Genomic DNA, 16,999 nt, shown 5'->3' with positions numbered 1-16,999 from the left:
CCCGACGTGGGGCTCGGGGCAAGATCATGACCTGAGCCGAAGTTGGACGCTTAATGGACTGAGCCACCCAGGCGCCCCATCACTGTATCTAAATTTTACATCAAGAGGATAAACTGTGAATAAATATTGAGCTCTATGATATGCACGCTGGATTCTTTGGGGGGGAGTGTGCAGATGCATGTAACTTACTTTGAATGTTTAAAAATTAAGATGGATTAATGCCTGCGTAGAAAATCGTACGTACACAGTGGACTTACAGCTGTCCCTTGTAAAATTCATTCTGTTTGCCGTTTACTTGAAAACTTTCACAATAAAAAGTAATCAATTGCAGATGGATTCCATATGGATTCTAGACGGATTTATCCTTAAAATGAGAAAGACTCTCAAGTGATAGAATTCAGATAAAGAAAAGCTCTTTGAATTTCTCAGTAATATTTAAGAGTGTAAAAGTGTCCTGAGACCAAAAGTTTTGAGAACCTCTAGCCTAGAATGACATGTGATTATATGCGTCAGCATACAAGGACAAGAACTTGTATAATAGCACTGTTGTAAGTGCCCCAAACTGGAAGCAATCCAAAGGCTCAACAATGGGAGAATGGCTAGATGAATTATGACCACAAAATTCTTAAGAGCCCTGAAAATGAGTAGGACAGAGAACATGAAACAATGTCGATCAATCTTACATTTATCATGCAAAAGAAGTAAGGCCAAACAGAGCCCATATGATATGATTCCAGGAAAATTTAAGCTACATGTTGGAGATTTACACATTGTAGGGAAAGCTATTGGGCAAATCCAGTAAATGATGTCCTAAAACAGGGGATTGGGGTCTCTTGTGTCTGTCTCTGGAAGCCACATTAGATGCGGAAAGTGCTGAGCGATATCCATCTGGCCATTCTGCGAAAATAGAAGGAAAGTTTATACCTACTGTCTCCCAAGAAGTATTTTGATCCAAAAGCTGCCATTGTCTGAGGTGTCCTTTTTGAGAAAATACCTGAAGGTTTGGCTGAGGCAAATTGAATAAGAATCAGATCTGTGGATCTCCCTTTGTGCCTGATGACGGTATGACGTATGCTATGAACAGCTGTGCGAAATCTGAACTTTTATTTAATATAGGGGAGGAAGAGTTCATAAATTTTGTTGTCCATGTCATAGGAAACTAAAATGTAATGAGATTTTAGTGTTATCTTCAGCCCTAATCAACTTTCCATTTTGCCTCATAGTCTATAAACCTTCTTGGTCATCCTAGCTTGTGCAAAACAGCATTTTCTGCCATGTCCAGACAGCAGGACTTGTCTCAAAAAAATGCTTCTCAGGATTGGGACCCCAGCTCAGATGTACCCTATGACCCAGCAATTGCACTACGAGGTATTTATCCAAGGGATACAGGTGTGCTGTTTCGAAGGGACACATGCAGCCCCATGTTGATAGCAGCACTATCGACAACAGCGAAAGTATGGAAAGAGCCCAAATGTCCACCGATGGATGAATGGATAAAGAAGATGTGGTATACACACACACACACACACACACACACACACACACACACACACACACACACAATGGAGTATTACTCGGCAATCAAAAAGAATGAAATCTTGCCATTTGCAACTACGTGGATGGAACTGGAGGGTATTATGCTAAGCGAAATTAGTCAGAGAAAGACAAGTATCATATGACTTCACTCATATGAGTTCTTTAAGACACAGAACAGATGAACACAAGGGAAGGGAAGCAAAAATAATATAAAAACAGGGAGGGGGACAAAACAGAAGAGACTCATAAATATGGAGAACAAATTGAGGGTTGCTGGAGGGGGTGTGGGAGGGGGGGATGGGCTAAATGGGTAAGGGGCATTAAGGAATCTACTCCTGAGATCATTGTTGCACTATATGCTAACTAATTCAGATGTAAATTTAAAAAAATAAAGTTAAAAAAATTAAAATTAAAACAATTTTTAAAAAAGATTCTCTCTCTCTCCCTCTGCCCCTCTGCCCCTCTCTCTGTCTCTCTGTCTCTCTGTCTCTCTCTCTCTCCAATAAAAAAATAAAAGCATCCTGCTCTCAGGAGAGGGGAAAGCACCCAGTTGGTTAGAATGCTGAATGCTGGAATAATAAACCCATCTGGACAGGTAGGGGGACACCCAGAGTCCCCTTTGATGATAGGGAGGCCCTCTGAGCACAGACAGGTTAACACATTCCTAAATGAATAGAAATATCAAAGCACCTTTAAAAACTGCAGTCTTGGAGTCACTTTTCCTTTAAAGAGACTTATTTCTGTACGACGGAGCTGGGAGTGTATTATCGTCCGCTGACGGTAGAAATTCCAGAGATGCTCTATTCCGGACCAATCAGGCCCTGGCTCCCAGAGATGAAGAAACCAGATGCCAGCACCACCAAGTACCAGTGGGCGCCAGGCGTCTACCCAGGGGTGGGAGCTGACAAGCATTATCTCATCGCCCTTCATGTGTCTACAGAGAAGAAGATTAGAGGAAATATCTTCAGGGTCAGTGGGTTCGTCAGCAACAAGGGAGCGATTTCAGGGCGCAGAGAAGGTGGAGCGGTGATGCCAGCCAGTCTCGGAGGAGCTGGCCACGGGCAACAGCGTTTCTCGGAATCCCTCAGAACACCACCTTCCTGCCTCTGTTCGTGTGTGTTCACACTCCGAACCCAGCAGGCAGAACTGTTGCATTCATGTACTGCTCCTACTATAAATATTAGGTGATGAGGTGGACTCTCTTCCTTCTAAGAGTCTAACGGTTATTTGAAAAGAACAGCTACTTACCAAATTGTTGTTCGATGCCAGTGACTGCAGGGGCAGGATCCATGCAGGTGTAGACAGGGGTCATCCGGACACTAAGATAAAGGTTTGCGACTCGGTGAGCTCACCTCCTCGCTGGGAAGTGACCATCATTTCATCTGTAATTGCGCGGATGGTCTCTGCCGAGGGATCTGAGATTATTTCTGAAAAACATCTGTGGTTTGTGCGCAGCACTGACAGCTCTTAATGTTTATCAGTAAAGTTACCCAAGAGGGTGAGGTGAACAGAAACAACTAGAGGGAAGTCTTACTTTAGGTGTCTCAAAGATGATGAGGCGTTCATGGGACGTCAGCAGAAGACCCTGAAGTCTGAGAAGGAAGAGAATGAAGCAGAATACAAGGCTTGATTCCTGCCTTTACGGTCTTTATTCCATTCTCCAAAATTATCACTTGTCACTAAGAAACCCACACACTGGCCTTGAGGCGAGCGAGAGGAAGCAGCAGGGACAAGTTGCCAGAGGCCACAAACCACTCACGTGTGGTTTAGCACATGTGTGGTTTAGCACACACGTGTAACTCCTCTGCGCCCGGTAGTTTTCTAAACCATCAAGATGTACACGGAAACCAACTAGGCAAAGAATCCCTCATAAAGCTTACATTCTGCTTGAGGATGAGAAACAAACACAGGTCATTTGGTGATCATTCATTGCTGTGGACAATGAGTATAGAGTGAGTGGTGAGTGCCATAGGGAGGCGGGCATGTGCGGCCGTCGTAACTAGAATAGGACGGGAGGGGTATCCCGGATCAGACGACATCTGACAAAGACCCGGAGGTGAGGGTGAGGGGTTGAGCCAGGTGTATGCCTTGTTTCCAGGCAGAAGAAGCAGCACAAACACCCAGAGAGGCCAGAGCCCACGTGGTGTGTCCAGGGAAGGGCCAGCAGGGTGATGCGGCCAAAACCAGGCCATTTCGGAGGAGAGGGTGGAGAGACCGAGTCAGAGGGGCCACACCGCTGAAGTGTGTGGGCACCTCAGGGGAAGCCACAGCCCGTACAAGGCCTTGACCGGAAGCGGTGCACAGCCACTCTGTGGGGGATGGACGTGGAAGGGGCTGGAAGCACAGAAACCATTTAGAAGGTTCGAGTGTGAGATGGTGAGGGTGCCAACTTGGAGGGAATGAGGTTGATGATTAAAAGCGGTCACACCTGGGGATGCCCGGGGGCTCAGTCGGTTAAGTGTTCAGTTCAGTCAGCTCAGTTCATGATTTCCTGGTTGGTGGGTTTGAGCCCCGCATCGGGCTCTGTGCTGACAGCTCAGAGCCTGGAGCCTGCTTTGGATTCTGTGTCTCTGTCTCTCTCTGTCCCTTCCATGCTCGCACTCTGTCTCTCCATCTCTCTCAAAAATAAATAAACATTAAAAAAAAGTTCGTTAAGTGGTCAAACCTGGGTAAATTCTGAAGCCTATGGGACAGAGGTGAAGAGTGAGAAAGTGAGGATCCAAGGGTGAGTCTGGGAATTTTTGCCTGGGCAACTGGAATATGAGTTGTTATCAAAAGGAATAGGGAAGGGTGATGTTGGGGTAGGTTTTTAGGGGATATCAGGAATTTGGTTATGAACCTGTTCAGTCTCAGGTGCCTACTAGACCTTTAAGGATAATGTCAAGTAAGGAATTAGCGCTAAGTCTGAAATTTGGGAGTAGAACCTGGGCTGAACGCATCAATTTGAGAACTGTTGGTTCTCAGATGGTGCATCAGTTATAAGACAGGGCGAGATCCCACAGAAATGAAATAAGAGCTCGGGGCGTGGAAACAGGGAAATATCAGAAAATACCCTTGAGAGACTGTTGCACAAAAGTAAGAGACGTGGAAGAAGAGGAATCGTATTGGCCCAAAGAGTGAGTGGGGGCTATCACTTATGGGGAAGACAGTATTTAAATGCAACTTGTGAAAGAAAAGTACAGGGGCACCTGGGTGGCTCAGTCGGTTAAGCGTCCGACTTCAGCTCAGGTCACAATCTCGCGGTCCGTGAGTTCGAGCCCCGCGTCGGGCTCTGGGCTGACGGCTCGGAGCCTGGAGCCTGCTTCCGATTCTGTGTCTCCCTCTCTCTTTGCCCCTCCCCCGTTCATGCTCTGTCTCTCTCTGTCTCAAAAATAAATTAAAAACCTTAAAAAATTTTTTTAAGAAAAGTACAGCATCGGTAGCTCAAACCAAACAAGAGATTTGACCAACCACAGGGTTGGGTTCAGATTGGTCATTTCCTCCTGGAAGTTTTATCCCCTGTGCAGCTCCCACATGACACTGTCTGGCTGCATGCAGGAATTTTATTACCATGTTTTCACAGCAAATTGAATCTTTAAGGACTTGAGAGCAACCATCTCTATCCTGACATGACTTTTTTTTAAAAGCTTTTTTTAAGTTTATTTATTTTGAGAGAGTCAGAGACAGCACAAGTGGAGGAGGGGCAGAGAAAGAGGAGAGAGAGAATTCCAAGCAGGCTCCGTGCTCCCAGCACAGAGCCCGATGTGGGACTTGAATCCATGAAGCTGTGAGATCATGACGTGAGCTGAAACCAAGAGTCGAACACTTAACCGCTGAGCCACCCAGGTGCCCCCATATCCCGACATGGCTTTTAAAGAAGGATTTTTCGGGCGCCCGGGTGGCTCAGTCGGTTGAGCGTCCGACTTCGGCCCAGGTCATGATCTCACGGTTCGTGAGTTCGAGCCCTGCGTCGGGCTCTGTGCTGACCGCTCAGAACCTGGAGCCTGCTTCAGATTCTGTCTTCCCCTCTCTCTGCCCCATCCCCACTCATGCTCTGTCTCTGTCTTAAAAAGAAATAAAACATTAAAAAAAAAAAATAAAGGATTTTTCTTTTTTGAAATATTACAGCTATATTCTGATAAATATTTACCTGGTAAAGATATTTCCATCCTTTAGCTTTATGATTCCCCCACCTTCATGCTTAATAGTATCTTTCAAAACTCATAGGACAGTTTTTGTTTGATTTGACTATGACTATATGGGACATACTAATGTGGTTATGCTTTCTATTTCTCATTTCACAGGGTATTATCTCTAGGTAGAATTGGCCTGTAGATTTAAAATTGATGAATAATAAATCGGTTACAATTCTTAACTGTTCAACATATGCATACTCTAAGGTACAGACAGACGTAGACCAAGGCAGCCAAAGTAATTATGAAATTGGAACAAAATATGGAAGACACTTTTGCTGGTGATATTCGATGCTTTGGTTTAAACCCGTACCAATCACTGTTTATTATATGATGCATAGTCTGTGCATTTAATTGTCCAATTATGTGGTTGGTCAGCCCTCTCATCCTCCCCTCTGCCAAGCTGTGGAGTCGCCTCGGGTGGCAGTCCTGCATATTTGGCGGCGACATCTCCATGGGGCGTGGCCCACGGAGCCTGTGTCCTCTAAGACAGAAATTCTGTGTTCATCAGAACATTTCCACTGCTGCACCGAGGGCACACACATTTTCAGTGGGACTTGGAATTCCAGAGAATTGCCTTTGTGAAAAACTGGCAATAGTTTCTTTAAATTCCATCTCTCAGTTTTCCATAGGAACATCAAGAAACAATGAACAGCTTTAGTAATGCAGAGTTTGACCGCCATTTCCTTGAGGAAGGCTTTACTGCCAAGGACATTCTGGACCAAAAAATTAATGAAGTTTCGTCTTCTGATGATAACAATGCCTTCTTTGTCACAGACCTGGGAGACATCCTAAAGAAACATCTGAGGTGGTTAAAAGCTCTTCGGCAGCTCAGGCCTTTTACACAAGTCAAATGCAATGATAGCAGAACCACAGTGAAGATGTAGCTAGCTGCCATTGGGACAGAATTTGTGCAAGACTGAAATACAATTGGTACAGAGTCTCAGGATGGCTCTAGGGAGGATTATCTAGACAAATCCTTTTATTTTTTTTTAATCTTTTTTTTTTTAACATTTATTTATTTTTGAGACAGAGAGAGACAGAGCATGAATGGGGGAGGGTCAGAGAGAGGGAGACACAGAATCTGAAACAGGCTCCAGGCTCTGAGCCGTCAGCACAGAGCCCGCCGCGGGGCTCGAACTCACGGACCGCAAGATCATGACCTGAGCCGAAGTCAGCCGCCCAACCGACTCAGCCACCCAGGCGCCCCTAGACAAATCCTCTTAAACAAGTGACTCAGGTTAAGTGTACTGCCAGTAATGGAGTCCAGATGATGACTTTCATTAGTAAAGTTGAGTGATGAAGGTTGCCAGGGAACATCCAAAGGCAAGGTTGGTTTTGCGGGTTGCCAGTGATGATTCCAAAGCAGTCTGTCCCCTCAGTGTTAAATCTGCTGCCACACTCAAAACCAGCAGGCTTATTTGGGAACCGGCAAGAGGGCTAAGTATTGATGTCCTCGGTGGCAGCTTCCGTGTGGGAAGCAGCTGTACCGACCTTGAGACCTTCGTGCAGGCCATCTCTGACGCCCACTGTGTCTTTGATATGGGAGCTGAGGTTGGTGTCAACACGAATCTGCTTGATGTCCGTCGGTGTGGCTTTCCTGGACCTGAGCTTACATGTGAAGAGATCACCAGTGTTATCATCCCAGCACTGAACAAGTATTTCCCATCAGACTCGAGGATGAGAATCATAGCTGAACCCGGCATATATGATGTTGCATCAGCTTTCAGGCTTACAGTTAATATCATTGCCAAAAAAACACACAAAAAACAACAAAAAAACCTCCTAGTAAAGGAACAGACACGCTCTGATGAGGAGTCGCGTGAACAAATCTTTATGCATTACATGAATGATGGAGTATCTGTATCATTTAATTGCATCCTTTATGCTCATGCACACATGAAGCCCCTTTTGCAGAAGAGACCCAAACCAGATGACAAGTATTATTCAAGCAGCATATGGGGACCGTTGCTGTGACTTGCCCGAGATGCATGCCAGCGACTGGACGCTCTTTGAAAACATGGGTGCTTAACAGTTGCTGCTGTTTCTATTTTCAACGGCCCAGAGGCCAACTGTCTACCGTGTGATGTCGGGTCAACATGGCAACTGATGCAGGAAATCCGGAACCACGACTTCCCACCGGAAGTGGAGGAGCAGGACGCCAGCAGTCTGCCTGCGACCTGTGTGGCCTGTGCTTGGGAGAGCAGGATGGAGCGCCCCCCCCCCCCCCCCGGCCCCCCACCCCCTTTGGCCGTCTGCGCCAACGCTAGCGTTAAGCTAGCATTAACGTGTGCGTGCCGCTCCTGGAGCTGTTAACTTCGAGTCTAGCTTGAATTATGGGATTTGGGGGGACCGTTTCACTTAATTACCACTAGTTTTGAAATGTCTTTCTGAGGGGCGCCTGGGTGGCGCAGTCGGTTGAGCGTCCGACTTCAGCCAGGTCAGGATCTCGCGGTCCGTGAGTTCGAGCCCCGCGTCGGGCTCTGGGCTGATGGCTTGGAGCCTGGAGCCTGTTTCCGATTCTGTGTCTCCCCCTCTCTCTGCCCCTCCCCTGTTCATGCTCTGTCTCTCTCTGTCCCAAAAATAAATAAAAAACGTTGAAAAAAAAATTAAAAAAAAAAAAAAGAAATGTCTTTCTGAGCAGGGTTTGCACGGATGCAACAATACGGAAGACTAGGAGAGGGGTCACTTATCTGTGTTCCTATGGAAACTATTTGAATATTTGTTTTATATGGATTTTTATTCACTTCACTAAAGAATGCCCCTCAGCTGCTGGGCAAGCGTTTGTAGCTTGTGCGTCGGCAGAATGGGCCGAAAGCTTAGTGCTGTGACCTGTTTTAAAAATAAAGTATCTTGAGGGGTGCCTGGGTAGGCTTAGTCAGTTGGGCACCCACTCCTGCTCCCGGCTGAGGTCTTGATCTGAGGGGCTGTGGGTTCATGCCCCACCCTGGGTGTGAAGCCTACTTTAAAAAAAGGGAAACTGGAGAGTGTGATGCTAAGTGAAATAAGCCATACAGAGAAAGACAGATACCATATGTTTTCACTCTTATGTGGATCCTGAGAAACTTAACAGAAACCCATGGGGGAGGGGAAAGAAAAAAAAAAAGAGGTTAGAGTGGGAGAGAGCCAACGCATAAGAGACTCTTAAAAACTGAGAACAAACTGAGGGTTGATGGGGGGTGGGTGGGAGGGAGGAGAGGGTGGGTGATGGGTATGGAGGAGGGCACCTTTTGGGATGAGCACTGGGTGTTGTATGGAAACCAATTTGACAATAAATTTCATATATTGAAAAAAGAAAAAAATAAACACAGAATATGATCAGAAGGAGAAATAAAAACTACCATGCTCTGGAAAAAAAAAAAAAAAAAAAAAAAAAGGAACTTGAAATAATGTGGGTTTTTTTTAATGATTGTCTTGGTCATGAAAAGGCCAATGGTTAGAGGGGTAGACTGAGTTCAGTCCAGCTGGTCTGGAACTAGCCTGAGCGGTTTTGCTGAAAACAGTACACAACACTGACTCATGGTCAAAGCATGCCACGTACCGATGGTTGGTATTGCTTTGTACTTATAAATTCAAGGCGAGTATGGGGGCAGTTCACACAAGTTTATTGATATTGTTTACTAATATGTTTTCACCTGGGGTCTGTGAGTGCCTGAGGCTCTCCAGTGCTGAGGCTGATTATACAGAGGGAACATGCCTCCAGGACCAGAAGTGTATAAACTTCATTTTGAGTTCCCTGGTTCCCAGGTGTTCTGTCTACACTAGTGGCTCCTGAACTGAGAGTAAAGTAATGCAGAGCTACTTACAGAGGGAACACCACTGGATCTACATCTGACTTCTCTAGCTTTTTCTGTGAGGCAGGCCTTGCTTGGAATAGATACTCTTACTTAAATGTTTTTGCTGTATTGTATTCTTTTCCTTGCAACAAACTGCAGTTGGGGTTCAGTCATTTGGAATCCTGTGAGGCTTCTTTAGCAATTAAATCCTGGCTGCCCCTATCTATACAAGTCTAACAAGAGACTTTTAAAATAAAAAGTCATTCTACTTCAAATTTAAATTTTATGGGTTGGATTAATTTCTAACTTTATTTTTTCATAATCATAAACTGATGTACCTCTGTCTTTTCTTTCTATCCTTTGAGTTGTTTAAAATTAATGCAACCCTCCACTTGTCTAGAAGATCCTTTTCTCACTTTTCTTGGAGGTTACCTTGTAGAGTTTCACTTTCATTACTGTTGTGTCAGAATCTAAAATTAGTAATTATTGGGGTGCCTGGATGGCTCAGTTGGTGGACCGTGCAGCTCTTGATCTCAGGGTGATGAGTTTGAGCCTCACATTGGGTGCAGACATTACTTAAAAATAAGGGCACCTGGGTGGCTCAGTCGGTTAAGCCTCTGACTTTGGCTCAGGCCATGATCTCTCAGTTTGTGGGTTTGAGCTCTGTGTCGGGCCCTGTGCTGACAGCTCGGAGCCTGGAGCCTGCTTTAGATTCTGTGTCTCCCTCTCTCTCTGCCCCTCCTGTGCTCGCACTCTGTCTCTGTCTCTGTCTCAAAAATAAATAAAAATTAAAAAAATTAAATCTTTTTTTTTAAGTTTATTTTTTTTCAACTTTTTTTTTTTTTTTTTTTTTTTTTTTTTTTTAATTGTTGGGACAGAGAGAGACAGAGCATGAACAGGGGAGGGGCAGAGAGAGAGGGAGACACAGAATCGGAAACAGGCTCCAGGCTCCGAGCCATCAGCCCAGAGCCTGACACGGGGCTCGAACTCACGGACCGCGAGATCGTGACCTGGCTGAAGTCGGACGTTTAACCGACTGCGCCACCCAGGCGCCCCTAAGTTTATTTTTAAGAGAGAGACAGAACGTGAGCCGGGGAGGGGCAGAGAGAAGGGAAGCGGGGGGCACAGAATCTGAAGCAGGCTCCAAGCTCTGAGCTGTCAGCACAGAGCCTGACGTGGGGTTCCAACGCACAAACCGTGAGATCATGACCTGAGCCGAAGTCAGACGCTTAACCGACTGAGCTACCCAGGCGCCCCCCCAAAAATTAAATCTTTAAAAAATAAAATTATTTAGTCCCTTTCCCCAAACTCTTCAAAGCTTTAGAATGCTTTTATTTCAAATGCTTTTATTCATTTGCACATCCCATTCTTGTCCAGGATAACTTTTCTTTCTCAAGTACAAATTTAGAAATCCATTTTGATAGCATTGCTGGTAGTAAGACGCTGAGTGTTTATTTGCATATATTTTCATGATGGTCCCGTTCTTGTAGGATTATTTAAAATGATATGCAACCCTGAGTTGCCAGTAATTTTATTTCTACATCTTCAAAACATTGTGATTCTCCCCTATTTTCCATTATTTCTTTTAAAATTTTATTCTCTGTTTAAGGACATTTCTTTTTAGGTCATCTATCTTTCCTTCCTGGCTATTTCTCAATCTTCCTTTTCTCTTCACTGGGGAGCAATGTGATATGGGTGTGTCTTTCAGTGTACTTTGTTGATTTTTATTAGAATTGTTTTGCTTTCATAATTTTGCATTTGATTCTTCATCAGCTCTAGGAAATGTTTAATCATAGTAAGCAATGTGAATAATAATCACAGTAATAATCATGGTAAATAATAGTAATCATTTAAATAATGCCTGAAAATCTTGTTCTGTTTTTTGAGAAAAAAATATAATTAATGGTAGTGGATTGCATTCTGCACTTGAAAAAATAGGATAATTGACATTTTAATATCATCTTTGAAACACATAATACTATTGGATCAACATTAAATTTTCTCATTTTGATCATTGTATCGACATTATGAGAGATAGTTTCCATTTACTTAGGAAATATTTTTATATATGTATATACACGTGTATATGTGTGTGTGTGTGTGTGTGTATTACAACTATAGTGATATATATATATATATATATATATATTACCTCACAAGAGTTGTAATGTAATTTATATCTATGTATCATCATTATATCCTATTTCCTAAAATTTTAAGGATGTTTTGCATCAGTGTCTGTATGGTGTTGGTCTGCAGCTTTCTTTCAAGTATTTTTTATTTTTGTTTTTAAATTTTATTTTATTTATTTATTTTGAGAGACAGAGACAGTGCAAGTGGGGGAGGGGCAGAGAGAGAGGGAGACAGAGAATCCCAAGCAGACTCACTGCCAGCACGGAGCCCAAAGTGGGGCTCGAACTCATGAAACCATGAGATCATGACATGAGCTGAAAACCAAGAATCGGTTGCTTAACCGACTGAGCCACCCAGGCACCCCAGCAGTTTTCTATTCATAGTATTACCTGGTTTTGGTATCAAGTTAAAGTTAAAATCATAAAACTAGTTGGGAAGAGTTCCATCCTTTTTTTTTTTTTTTTAATAATTTTAGTAGAATTGGAATTATTTCTTAAATATTTAAAAGAACTCACTAGTGAAGCCATATTGGCATGAAATTATGGTGGAAAAATTTAAAACTACCAGTTCAATGTCTATAATAGAGGGCATTTCAGATTACTCATTTCTTCAGTGACCATGAGTAGTTGAAGTATTTCAAGAAAGTTTTTCTTTTTTGTCAATTTCTAGTTTTCATAGAGTTGTTGGAGTTATTTAAAATATCATGTATAATCTTCTTAATATCTCTAATATATCTAGTGCTATACCATCTTTCATTGCTTATATTGGTAATTTGTCTTTTTTTTTTTTTTTTTCTTAACAATCTACACAGAGATCTATCAACTACATTGATCTAGTTAAATGACAGCTTTGGGGTTCATTGATTTTCTCTATTTTTATCATCTATTTTTATTAACTTCTGCTCTTTGATATTTATTTTCTTTTGTCTACTTTGTTTTTGTTTTATATTTACAGTGTCCTAACTTAAATGTTGAAAGTATTTACTTATCTTTTTAATTTACAAAATGAGTACTTGATCAGTTGTTCTTCACAAACCCAATGCAGCTTTCTGCCCATGGATCCTGTCCCTGTGCTTTAATAAGACCACATTTTTGCACTGAAAAAAAAAAAAAAAAAAAAAAAAAAAAAAAAAAAAATATATATATATATATATATATATATATACACACACACATTTTCTTCTAATCTCAGTGATAGTAAATCTTGAAATATTGGGTTTCATTTCACCTGGTTCAAAATATTATCTACTTTTTCTTGTGGTTTCTTTTTTGACCCAAACATCGTTTATCAATGTTTTCTTTAATTTCCAGATATGTGGGGGCTTTTTTCAGAGTATTCTTTTATGAAGTCTTGGTTGAATTCCCTTATGGTCAGAGTATATAGTTTCATGATTTTAATCATTCTACATTTATTGACATTTATTTTATGGGCTATGGTCTATTTTGATGAACATCCTTTGTGGACCTTAAAATATGTTCTGCTGTTGTTGGAGAAAGACTCTCTAAATATCAATTAGACCAAGTTGGTTGATGTGTTAGTTTCCTACGGTTGATGAAACAAGTTCATCAATTTATTCTACCACAGTTCTGGAGGCTAGAATTTATTCTATCACAGCAATTTATTCTATCACTGTTCTGGAGGCTAGAAGCCTGAAATCAAGATGTTAGTAAGGCCATGTTTCTTCTGAAAGCTCTGGGGAAGATTCCTTCCTTGCCTCTTCCTAGCTTCGGATATATTTTTTAATCATTGAATTTTTTTCATCATGATAAGTGTACTCTTTCATCCAGTAGTGTGATTCCTGGATTTTACAGTAGTTCTATTTTTCATTTTTTGAGGAACTTCACACTGCTTTCCACAGTAGCTGCACCAATTTGCATTCCCACCAGCAGTGCAGGAGTGTTCCTTTTTCTCCACATCCTTGTCAATGCCTGTTGTTTCTTGTGTTTTGTCACCAGTAGCAATAAAGAAAAAAAAATTTTAAAGCAGTCAGAAAAGAAGATAGTTACATGCAAGGGAAATCCAATAAAGCTATCAGAGGATTTTTCAGCAGAAACTTCATAGGCTAGAAGGGAGTGGCATGATATATTCAAAGTGCTGAAAGGGAAAAATCTAAGCCAAGAATACTCTATCCAGCAAAACTATCATTTAGAATAGAAGGAGAGATAAAGAGTTTAAACAAAAACCAAAGATCATAACCTCTAAACTAGACCTACAAGCAATTTTAAAGGGACTCTGAGTGGAAGGGAAGACCATAAATAAGAGTATGAAGAGTAAAAAATAAGAGTATTTTTTTAACACAAAAGCAGTAAAAATAAGTATTTCTGTAAAAATCAGTCCACGGATCTATAAAAGAAAAGGATGCAAAATATGAGCTGATATACCCAAAATATGAGGAGAGGAGTAAAGAATGGTTTAAGTGATTATCAGCTTAATATAGACTGCTATATGAATAAGATGTTTTACACCAATCTAATGGTAACCACAAATCAAAAGCAGTAATATGCAAAGAATAAAGAATTCCAAGTATATCCCTAAAGAAAGCCAACAAACCATGAAAGAGCAAGAAAAGAAAGGATCAGAGAAAATCTATAGGAACAACCACAAAACAAGTAACAAAATAGCAATAAATATATATCTATCAATAATTACTTTGAATGTAAATGGACTAAATGCTCCAATCAAAAGACATAGGGTGACGGAGTGGATAAAAAAACAAGACCCATCTATATGCTGCCTAGGAGAGATGGCTTCACAGGTGAATTCTATCGAACATTTAAAGAGGAATTAATACCCATTCTTCTCAAATGATTCCAATAAATACAAGAAGGAAAAATTCCAAATTCATTCTATGAAGCCAGTATCACCCTGATACCAAAGCCAGATAAAGATGCCACAAAAAAAAAGAGAAAGAGAGAGAGAACTACAGACCAATATTTCTCATAAACATAGATGCAAAAATCTTCAACAAAATATTAGCAAACCAAATCCAACAATATATTTTTAAAAAGCACACACCATGATCAAGTTGGATTTATTCCTGGGATGCAAGGGTGGTTCAATATTCACAAAACAATCAACGTGGTATGTCACATCAATAAGAGGAAGAATAAAAACCATGTGATCATCTCAATAAATGCAGAAAAAATATCTGACAAACTACAACATCCACTGATGATTAAAAAAAAAAAAACAACCCTCTGTAAAGTAGATCTACAGGGAACATATCTCAACATAATAAAAGCCTTATATGGAAAAAAACCACAGACAACATTGTACTCAATGGTGAAAAACTGAGAGATTTTCCCCTAAAGTCAGGAACAAGACAGGGATGTCCACTTTCACCACTTTTATTCAACATAGTCCTAGAAGTCCTAGGCACAACAATCAGACAACAAAAATAAATAAAAGATATCCAAATTGGTAAGGAAGAAGTAAAACTTTCACTATTTGCAGATGACATGATACTGTATATACAAAACCTTAAAGACTCCACCAAAAAACTACTAGAGCTGAAAATGAACTCAGTAAAGTTGCAGGATACAAAATCAATGTACAGCAATCTGCTGCATTCCTATACACTAATAATAAAACAGCAAAAAGTGAAATTAAGAAAACAATACCATTTACAATTGCACCAGAACCAATAATATATCTAGGAATAAACCTAACCAAACAGGTGAAAGATCTGTACTCTGAAAACTATAAAACACTGACGAAAGAAATTCAAGATGATGAAAAGAAATGTAAAGACATTCCATGCTTGTGGGTTAGAAGAGCAAATATTGTTAAAATGTCTACACTACCCAAACCCAATCTACACATTTACTGCAATCCTTATCAAAATACCAATAACATTTTTCACAGAGCTAGAACAAACAATCCTAAAATTTGTATGGACCCACAAAAGACCTTGCATAGCCAAAGCAATCTTGAAAAACAAAACTGGAGGCATCACAATTCCAGATTTCAAGTTATACTACAAAGTGGTAGTAATTAAAACAGTGTGGTACTGGCATAAAAACCAATCTCTGGTTTTTTAGTTTTATAGAGGCATGACTCAGTTTGTTTGTTTGTTTTTCCTTTCCTTCCTTCCTCCCTTCGTTTCTCTCTCTCTCTCTCTCTCTCTCCCCCACCCCCCTCCCTCCTTCCTTCCTCCCTTCCTTCCTTCCCTCCCTGGTATGCTCTTGCTTCTAGTATACCAAATATAGTGTATTAGACCACCTGATATTTTTCTACAAGTCACTTTTGCTGTTTGTTCATTTTTTTCCTTTCTATGTGGTTCATTTTGCATAATTTCTATAACTACATCTTTAAACTCACTGATCTTTTCTTCAATATCTTATCTGATTTTCATACCATGCAGTGTATTTTTTGTTAGATATATTCCCCATAAATTCCACATAGATCTATTTTTGTATGTTTTTAATCTATTTCTCTTTTAATCAAGTTATTGGTTTTCCTATGCTTCCAACAACAAATGCAGTATATTTATAAAAGCTCTTTAACATATTTGTCTAGTTTTATCATTTCAGTCACTTTTGGTGTTTGTTTCTATTTTCTTCTTATGCTAATACGCTATATGTCTTACATTCCTGCTCCTTTGTGTGCATGATAAATTTACTGGGTGCCAGACAAGATAAACGTTACATTGGCAAGTGTTGCATGTGCTTGTGTCCCTTTAAATAGTCTCAGATTTTGTCATGGCTTTCACTAAAAGTACTTGGTAGCTGTTTTTCCTTCGAATGTTTGCTTTTAATTCTTTTCAGTGTGAGTCCAGAGCAAAATTTAGTCTGTGTTTAACTAAGTCTCACTATCTAGGTGATATACTTCTGAGGATTCTACCTGTTGTTCTGTACACTGTATAATGGATGTTTCCATGCTGGCAGATGAGAACATAAATGATTCCCAGCCCTCCAGGAGCTGCAAGAATTATTCAGTATACTGCCTTCTAGGGGTGCTTTCCTAAACCTCACATAGTTTACTCTTGCACTTGTATAGATCTGGACACGGTCAACAGTTTCAGTGGATCTCTCCTCAATTCTTTGCCTCTCCTCTTTCCCTGTACCTCCCAACTCTAGCTCCTACCCTTTCATAACTAAATTCTAGTCACATTAGTCTTGTACCCTGATTTTTGTCTCCAGGCTCTAAGGGAGGGAAATCAGAGGGCTCCACTCCAGTTTCCCTACTGGGAAGCAGTGTCCCAGTGGCTACCCTGAATTTCTGGAAGAATTCTTTAAGATTCGCTGAACAGCCGGAAACAAAGACCAGAGAAATTGACCAGAAAACAGGAAAGAAAATAAATGAGAGTCTTTGCCAGGCAGGAAAAAAACAAAAACAAAAACGAAAAACACCTGAAAATCAGAGAATGAAATTGTCACCATG

General features: G+C 41.0%; 1 pseudogene; it reads left to right on the top strand.

The window, feature by feature from the left end:
- The first annotated feature begins 2,370 nt into the window (after window positions 1–2,370).
- On the top strand, window positions 2,371–8,024 carry LOC109259335 (ornithine decarboxylase-like; annotated as a pseudogene).
- The last annotated feature ends 8,975 nt before the right edge of the window (window positions 8,025–16,999 follow it).

Source organism: Panthera pardus, unplaced genomic scaffold (assembly GCF_024362965.1).
Source record: "Panthera pardus isolate Hobbes unplaced genomic scaffold, ASM2436296v1 HiC_scaffold_18, whole genome shotgun sequence".
Lineage (NCBI taxonomy): Eukaryota > Metazoa > Chordata > Mammalia > Carnivora > Felidae > Panthera > Panthera pardus.
This window is presented reverse-complemented; position numbering and strand designations above follow the sequence as displayed.